The 9,533-nt window shown below is 49.8% G+C and overlaps 1 protein-coding gene across 2 annotated transcripts in view; it reads right to left on the reverse strand.

Annotated features, from left to right (window-relative positions):
- The window catches only part of DNAJC5 (DnaJ heat shock protein family (Hsp40) member C5), a 29,849-nt gene extending 22,948 nt beyond the window's left edge, over positions 1–6,901 (reverse strand). The window contains exon 1 of one of the 2 annotated variants that reach the window (XR_010661466.1): positions 6,660–6,901. The gene's annotated coding sequence lies outside the window, so the exon portion shown is untranslated. The remainder of the gene's footprint in view (positions 1–6,659) is intronic. The other variant, XM_065921610.1, reaches the window with a different exon arrangement.
- Between the last annotated feature and the right edge of the window lie 2,632 nt (positions 6,902–9,533).

A 9,533-nucleotide genomic window follows, 5' to 3' on the forward strand; every position in this document is an offset into this window, starting at 1 on the left:
ATGGCTTTGACCCCTGGTCAAGGAACTAAGATCCCACAGGCTACACAGTCCAGCCTTGGGGGAAGAAAAAAAGGAAAAAAGGTAGATCACAGATGCTTATGAAGGTTTGCACAGCACCCCCAGAGGCCAGTAGGTCCAAGAGTGCCCCAACACCTATGTGCACTGCAATCCGCCAGCCTGAGTGAGGATGAGATGGCTGGACAGCTGGCCTACTCGGCTGCCAGGACAGCCCCCTCAGTTATCCTTGTCATGGATCAATTTTTATAAAAGAAAGGGCAGGGGCAGTTGAAACAAGTGTGGGCATCACACTGGTACTACACACCAGGGAGTAGGATGCTGCTGCTAACAGTCAGCTAGAATCACCCAACCAGGCAGGAAGATGCAAGAGAAAATGGCACCAACAGAAACAGCATTTTAAGAAGGAAATCCCATGCTGTCATGGTAAGGTGTGTGACAACACTGATTGTGCTTAACCCCCAACACCAGGCACGTCAATGTGTCTCCTTATCTATACAATTGGATAACAGCTACCCATGCAAGCTGTCCGGGGATTAAGGCAGATGCACAGTAAGGAGCCTGGCAGCCTCTCAAGCGGATCGCTTCAGAGGGCTTGCAACTGGGGAGTGGGGGGTGGAGGGGGTAAGCCTCCTCCTCCACAGGAACTGTAGGGGAAAACAAACTGCTTCAAACTGAAGACAACTACAACTAGACAGTTAAAAACTACTCCAAAGATAATCTTTAAAGTACAGACATTCTAGTTTCATCTTAAAATGAAACTCAGTCATTAAACTGCACTAAAAATTTTAACTTTACATGTGATGAGCCTCATGATTCAAAAGTAAATACAGCCCAGTAAATGGCTTCCCTGGTGGCTTGGTGGTAAAGACTCTGCCTGCCAATGCAAGAGACACAGGTTCGATCCCTGGTCCAGGAAGATCCCACAGGCCTCAGAGTAACTAAGCCCATGTGCCACAGCTACCAAATCCTGTGCTCCTAGAGCCCATGTTCTGCAATGAGAAGCCCCTGCACTGCAACTAGAGTATCTCTCACTCACCACAACTAGAGAAAAGCCTGTGCAGCAACAAAGATCCAGCAGAGCCCAAAATAAATAAATAATTTGAAACAGACACAGCACAGTAAAAATTGTTACCTGGAATACAATTTCTTTTTTCAGTTAATTAAAAACAAAACAAAACAAGAAAACAGATGGGCCTGGTTTCATGCATCAGAAAAAGTCTATCACAAAACTATCACTCTTTTTTATTTAAAAATCTTAACTTAAAGGACATAGCAAAATTTATTACAACTGGTCAAAAAGATCCTCACATTTTACTATCAAACCCTACAGCAGTACCTAAGTGAGCAGCAAAATGTAAAATATTAAAAGTGTTAAAATCCTTTGTACCTGCCAGAGGGTATACAAATCTGGTAATATGTGGCAAAAACAATAAAGTTTGTATTTCCTAACACAGAATTTTTCATTATTTATCTTAGAGATACCCTCTCATGATGAAAGTCACTACTTAATAAAAGAAAATTCAATGGGACCGCCTAGCTAAAAATCAAACATTTGCTATGCTGCTAATCCCTTCCAATAATAGAAGGGAAACTAAAAGCCAGGCGGGTGGCACACACTCCCTGTGCAGAGCCCAGTCTGGCTGAGTTGAGGCTGTGACAGGGGCTCAAGGTCTTGGCCCCCAGCCCCCAATTCATTACCTCTGAGGCACCACAGGCCAGGACAGGACAGGTGAGTTCAGTCTAGCACATTTCCACTCCACCTGCCCAGAGAACAGAGGCACAGGGCCCTAGGGAGAGCTCTCTAAGAAAGAGGCTGGTCATCCCAGAGATAGCCAGGGCGGGGCAGAGCCCATAGGGGTAGCAAGTCAGCATTCCAATCCTCTGACTCTCAGGACTGCAACTTTATAACCAATTGGCATAGAATTCCTTAGAACACAGCAACTGAGACTGTACATCCCACTTTGTAAACCACCATGTTTTCCAGTGCTCTGTGTTCAGTGTAGAAAAATTAAAAGGACAATAAAATTGTAAGTAACTCATAATGAATAAGGCTCATTTATACTCATACAGTCAAGGAATATTCACTGATCACTCATAAGGCATCAAACAATTTAAAATATTACTTGGGTTTAATGTGTCACGAATAAAAGACTACGGTTTCTGTCAAGTTTTAAAAACCAGTCACATGGACACACCTACAAAGGTGAAAGATTCATGAGTAAAGTGGACCTTTGAAGTACATAGACAACCTCTGAAAAGGAAGCATGAGGGCATTTTCAAGACAGCCACTGAATACATGATCTCACCAATGTGAATTACCAATATGTCTGCAAAACTCTTGGAATTGGAAACAATTCTTACCTGTTAAAGACAAAATCTATTAAATGTCTGCCAGTGCCAAGAACTAAGGCAGAACGTACCATTTCACTGATATAACATCCTCAAACAAAACTGATGCAAAGGTGACAAAAGACAAAATCGAAACTAAAGGCTGTTTTGGTAATCTAATCCTTAAATCTTCTGGGTTGAATTCTGACTGACCAGTAACAGACCGCTATTAATCCTCTTCAGGCGATGTCACTATCTGAGCGTGGCCCTGCCATCAGGACATTAGGCCTAACGGTTCCTTCTTTTCTTTTTTGGCCACCCCTCTTGACATACAGGATCTTAGTTCTCCAACCAGAGATGGAACCCATGCCCTCTGCACTGGAAGTGTGGAGTCTTAACCATGGACCACCAAGTTCCCTCATTCCCTCTCTTAAATAAGGGGTAGCATCTTCATAAAATATGAATAGCCTCATTTTTTAGCATCTTTGTCACTTGTATTTAGGAAGCAGCTGAGGACACAGCTTCCTACTTATATCTCCTGTACTCCCCAACAGGCAGTAAGGGCACGTTCCATGACCCTCATCTCAGTGGTCAAGCACTTGAGCTTGAGTCTCGTCCTCTTTCAGGAAGGAAATTCAAGCACAGGCCCTGCCAACACAGACAGGGAAGGACTGTGACGGAGCAGGAGGCAGTCTGCAGTTCGATAATGCTCTGCTCTGCCCAGCCAACAAGAACATAAAAAGGAGCTCCACTGAGAAGCACTGCAGTCTTAACTGCTGTGTGGGGAGCACCGGGAGATCCACAAGGGCGCCATCAAGAGCTCAGAGTCTCTTCCACACTGCGTGTGCAAGAGCTGGCTGTCACGTGCTACACCTGTCCCCTGAAGACACAGGAATTTGTCTCCTTCCTGGAAAACTGGCTGACCTCATTGGCTAAGATATGGTTCACCTACAGCACTATACACTCCAAACCTTGTACAAAGTACTTTTAAAAGGAGTTAGGGAATTTTTTTCAAGGGTGATTATATCTGTGTCTATTTGCAGACTTCCCTAGGGGTCTAGGGGTTGAGATTCTACTGTAGGGAATGTGGGTTCGGTCCCTGGTCAGGTAACTAAGATCCCATGTACCCTGTGGTATAGCCAAAAAAAAAAAAAAAATCATTTGTAGAACCAATTACACCCCAATAAATTTTTTGTACAAATCATGCTCATGTTATTCCCTGAACTTAGAAGCAAACTCTCACCTTGGATAAAACTCCACCTTGTTCCCTTACCCTCTGCGCAGCTGCTGCACAGCACTTTAGTCATTCATTTGATATCCACTGAGCTTCGACTACAGCCCATGACCAAGGCAAGCACGTCATGCCTAGGCTCTGAGATGTGCCATCAGCAGCGTGCCAGCAATTCTGCCTGGTTGTGGCAGGGAAGTCAGCACAGGAACCAACATACAGGCCTGATTCCAAGTCCAGGACTGAGACGGAGCAAAGCACTAGTCCTTTTTTTTTTTTTTTTTTAGCACTAGTCTTTAGGGTAGCTCAACCTGGAGCACAAGAGCACCCACCCTCTGAGAGCAAGGGGGCTCAAGAACACAAAGAGCCAAGAGATGCGTGGTATCTGTTCAGTCCCGGCACCACGGTAACACAGTGAATGAAAACCAAGAACATAAACTCACTGAGTGAAGGTTCTGGAAATGACTTGAGGTCTTCCGTCACGTAGAAGGATTCAGAGCAGGCCTGAGGAATAGCTCATTTTCATGTGGTTTTAACGGGTTACTCCACCTCACTCATTTTATCAACACATGTCACTGAGTATCTGAGGCTAATGTGTGGGATTTACTTTTAGGGAAGCTAACTGAAGACAAAAGCTGACAAAAACCTTTTTATTTTGGACTAACTATAGACTAAAAGTTGCACAAAGGTTTACAAGGAGGTCCGAAGACCTTTCTGACCCACCTCTAACTGGTTGTGCTTTCCCAAAGGGGAAGTAACTTGCCAGACCTCCCTCAGAAGCCAGCAGCTCAAGGACTCGGCACTCACCACATTGACTTCCCAGAGAAGTCTGTGTGCTGTGCTGCTGTGCTGCTACTAAGCTCATCACCTCCACTTTGTCAGTATTTCCCAGGCATGCAGCACGTGCCAGCCCCTGCTCTCTGCACAAACAGGCTCCCTGTGGACTTTACCTCACAGTAAAAGATTCAGTTATAATAAATATATTAAGTAGGACATTAGAAAAATGAAGTGTGGTGGGAAAACTAAGCAGGGAAGGGAAACAGGGAACAGGAGGTGGTGAGTTGCTTTTGAACTGTGGTGTTGGAGAAGACGTTTCAGAGTCCCTTGGACTGCAAGGAGATCAAACCAGTCAATCCTAAAGGAAATCAGTCCTGAATATTCATTGGAAGGACTAATGCTGAAGCTCCAATACTTTGGCCACCTGATGCCAAGAACTGACTCAGTGGAAAAGACCCTGATTCTGAGAAAGACTGAAGGCAGGAGGAGAACAGGATGACAGAGAATGATGGTTGGATGGCATCACCAACTTGATGGACATGAGTCTGAGCAAGCTCCGGGAGTTGGTGATGGACAGGGAGGCCTGGTGTGCTGCAGTTTACGGGGCTGCAAAGACTCGGACATGACTGAGCAACTGAACTGAACTGAGTTGAAACAGCAGGCAGGCAGTCGAGGAAGGGCTACCTGCCCTGAGGCTAAAGGTAAGGACGCCAGTGATCTAGGTAGAGCCAGGAAAGAGCAAGGAAGTCTACCAAGAGACAGGCTGAGAGGTCACTTTGAAAGGGATCAGAATGAGACAGGGGCCAGAGGGAGGAGACTGGTTACAGAGGCTGGGAGTGGACTGACAGGCATCTCTGCCCACAAGGGTCTCCATCCCAGGCCACAATGGTTCCACAGTTGGGGCCCCCTCAGCAAAGCCGAGTCTCCTCCATGCGCCTCCCAAGTGTCTGCTCATCAGATAACCCCTGGATACTCTGCCTTCACCACGTTTAAGAGGTCCAGGCAAGGGGCTCCAGCAGCATGTGTGTCCCTCACAGCCCCGTGCTGCTGGGAACAACAGCCACCCAGCCCCTGGCTTGGCCAAATGCCATCAGAGGTGCCATCAGAGGCGACCCAAGTTCTGCAACCTTGACACGGGTGGAAGAAGAACTGCACAACTCTCAGGCTCGGAGGCGACCCAAGTTCTGCAAACTTGACACAGGTGGAAGAAAAACTGCACAGCTCTCAGGCAGTAAGTTTCTCAAAGCCTGTGAGTCCTGCCTCATAATTTCATCCCTCAAAGTTTGGCAGGTGCCTTGATCCTGAAACTCACCACCACGTTTAACAAGACAGAAGCAAATAAACGAACATAAAATCTCAGGAGCTTTGGCTGAAGTTCCGCCTTGAGGCAACCAGATTACAGATGGGGCAGAATAACTGTTAGGTTAGCAGATAGTTTTTAAACAGACAACTAGCAAGGACAAATATATCCAGCAGAGCCACCTCTCAAGTTATGACCCCTATCAAGCCTAAACCTGGAAACCAAAATAAAACGGAAACTTTCGCTTCCTTTCCCTGCATAGCACAACCGAGCAAATATTGAGAACTCATCTCTCAGGCACAAGAAAAGGCGAGTCCTTAATCCAGCCCCTCAATGCAAACAAGTTCGAACCCGCAGGGATGAGATCCTGACCCTCTCTTCTATGACTGCAACACAAGCACTGCTTCAAATGATGCCCTGGTGAGACAGAAAAAACGTTTTTTTTCTTACAAACTGGATGATTTTCACCCAGAAGACTAATTTACAAGGCGTCAAGGAACAAAGCTCAATTCCGTGAGCTATAAACATAATGACCCAGACACAGATTACGTGGCTCCAGAACCGGTGACGTTCCCCCTCTCGCCCGCAGGACAGGAAAGACCCTCCCCGAGGCGTGGGCGCCCTGCACAGACCCCAGTCCCGGAGCGCGAGCTGCTCCGGGGGCGCCCGGCGGCCGCAGGTCAGGTCTTTGGCCGCCCCCAGTGCGGGCCCGGCGGCACGACCGCGGCGCACGGCCTAGGCCTTCCCGCCGCTTCAGCGGCCGCACCGCCGACCCCGGCCCGCCCTGAGGGCTAGGAAAGGGGAGAGGGGGTCGCCGCCATTTCCGGCTGCGGGCGCGCGGCCCCGACGCCCTGCGCCGCGCCACCCCGCACCCCCTCACCCGGCCCCGCGTCACCCTCACCTCGCGCCCCGCCCCCGCTCGCTTAACCCGCCCCCGTCACCCCGACCCCCGCCCGCCTGCCCGGCCGCCCGGCCTGACGCGAGGCCGCCGGCCCGCCGCGAGCTCACCTGTCCGCGCGCCCGCCCGCCCGCCGACTCCGCGGCTCCGCTCTTCCCTGCGCGGCGCTCCTAGGCAGCCGGCCGACGCGCTCTTCAGCCGGGGCTGCGCTTCGGGACCCGGCGGCGGCGGCGGCGGCGGCAGCTGCGGCGGGGGTAGCGGCAGAGGGCGCGGGAGCAGCACCGGCAGAAGCGGCGGGGGCGCGCACGTTCACGCACGCACCCGCACCGGCGCGCGCGCTCCCGGGAGGACGTGGGCGCCAGTGGATCGGAGCCGCGGGCTGGGAAGGCGGCGCGTGCGCCCAGGGTGCTGGGCGGAGGCTCCGCCCCATGGGGCGGAGCCCCGAATGACAGGAGTGGACCAAGGCTCCCGAGCGAACCCCGGACAGCCCATGGGCGGGGCCCCAGGACCTGTGGGCGGAGCTCGCACAGCTGAGTCGGAAGCTTCCACAGCTCCGCACGGGCGGGGCCGAGGGGCCGGGCCAAGGGGCGGGGGCGGGGCCTGCTCGCCGGAGCGTCAGGTGCTCTCCCGTGCGCCCGCAGGTACTGAGGCCAGATTCGCCAAGGCGGGAGGTGGGGAGACTTGTCTTGCAGTTGAGTTTGCCCCGTACTTTACGTAAGACTGAGAAATCGTAATTGATCTCGTCAAAGAACTGGAGAGGGAGCTGGTGGGAGATGACCCGGAGGCCGACGGTCCCTGAGCCACTGTTAGGGACTGACGTTTGCTCATCCCTGCAGCGCAGAGATGCGACTTCCTGCCTGCCTGCCCAATCACCGAAGTGCCACCGCCATTGTCCAGCCCCTCCCAGAACCACCCGCAAACAATGACTCAAAAGGGCAGTTGAACCAACTTCCACTCACTCCCCTGCCACCCAAGATACGACCCCTGCTCATCTCACTGACCCCTTGAGGAAGGGGAGACCTGCTCTCTACCCTTCCCTATCGCTCCTATGTCAGAAACAGTTCTACCATTTACTGAGTGCCTGCTTTGTACCTGGTACACTGCTATATGTGCCAGTTTTCATCCTAGAAGCCATTTAAGACTGGTCAGTACTCCTCTGCTTCCTCACCCCCACACTTGCCCACTGGCCATTTTCCACTCAGCGGAGTCATATTCTTAACACAAATTTTATGATATCCAAGGCTCCCTGTGACACATTGTGTGTTAGTTGCTCAGTCATGTCCGACTCTTGTGACCCCATGAATTGTAGTCCTCCAGGCTCCTCTGATGACACATTGAGTACAATCCAGACTCCTTGCCAACAAGCTCCAGCCCCCTCTACCTCTGTCCTCTTACATCTCTGACATCATGCTGGCTCTAAACTGCTCAGTCTGTCCCAGGCTTAGGGCCTGTAAGTGGCAGAGAGCTCAGGAAGTCGCCTTGCAGTCGTTAAATTGTGCAACATCAAACAGGCAGAAAGAAAGGCCTATGAAAACCGAGAAGCAGAAGGGCCAGATTCATAACTATGTCCTTTGATTCAAGAGAATGAAAGATTCCAGGCAGAATCACAGAAGGAATGAGAGAATCAAATGGACCCGGTACCAATTTCAGAGTGAAGCTGAGTTCAGCACTGCACAAATGAATGAAGCAGGCCTTAGTGAGTTTTTCCTTGACCTACTAATTCCTCTTTAGGAATAGTCTAAGAAAATATTCCCAAATACAGAAAAAGGTATATCACTAAGCTGCTCTTATAATAGTAAAAATGGAAACCTAAAAGACATTCAAATGGAACAATAGTTATAAAATGTATACAAAGTTACTTAATAACATTGAAAATTCTTTTAAGAGCTCCTGAAAGTAAAATGAGCAAAATGCATATGTTAAAAGTACATTATTACAAATATGTTTATAAAATAAGGTGCATGGGTGGTTCAGTGGTAGAATTCTCACATGCCAAATACGTTTATAAAATAAGTCAGCCTGTTTGGAGATAATAAGACAGGAATACCGTCAACTGTGGACAGTGGCTGCAGTCCAGTCCTGCCCTTCACAAGCCCTTTAGTGAGGTCAGGGGGGCACTCTTATCCTCACCTTGACAGGAAACTTGGACTTTATGGAAGCAACTGTCACAGCTGCCCTCCAATGCCAGTCCCACCACTTGCTACAGCCCTTCAAGCTCTCAAAGCTCATCTCATGGGCCAATTATTTAGGGGAGCCACCTGAGGGCTAGGTCCATGTCAAGGTCATCCTTGTCCCCCACAAGGCCTAGCAAACTCTTACCCACAAGACATTTAAATACTAAATAAATGAAGACCACTTGGAACCCATTTCATCGTCAGCAAGGGTAAATGCCGACCACAGGCAGTGGAGGAAGGTGCTTACCCCACTTGGCACAGCCTCACACCTCACACTGTGTGGCCTGGACTGCTGTGCTGTCATATACAATTCACATACAATTTGAAGTCATTCACTTTCCCTGCCTTTGCATCGGGGGTAAGTCGTGCTCTCTGACCCAAAGGAGGTCCAGTGCTCTCAGTAAAAGGATTTCCCACTGGGCACATCCAAGAGAGAAGAAGGGGCATTTCACGGTGCCCTAGGGCAGTGCAAACGGAGGCTCTCCCAAGAAGTTTCAGGGAGGTGCAGCCAGCACTCCAGGGCACAGCATTAAGAGGGAAAAGTAGAGCACTGGAAGTGTTAAGAATGGCAAGAGAATGAGAATACACATTCACATGTGTTTGTTTCTGCATGAAGAAAGCACAAGGAGGGTGAAGAGTTATTGGAAGATAGGTGGGGTCTGGCAGGGAACAGGTTTGAGCCAGCCTCGTATCCAACCTGTCGAGGATGCATATGCCCTTCCTATACCACCACGGCTGTTAGAGTTGCAAGTGGACAACCTCAGGAGTTCAGGCCCAAGTCCTTCAGTGTGTGAATGCTGGCTGGCCTGA

The sequence above is a fragment of the Muntiacus reevesi genome, chromosome 2, assembly GCF_963930625.1.
Source record: "Muntiacus reevesi chromosome 2, mMunRee1.1, whole genome shotgun sequence".
Taxonomy (NCBI): Eukaryota; Metazoa; Chordata; class Mammalia; order Artiodactyla; family Cervidae; genus Muntiacus; species Muntiacus reevesi.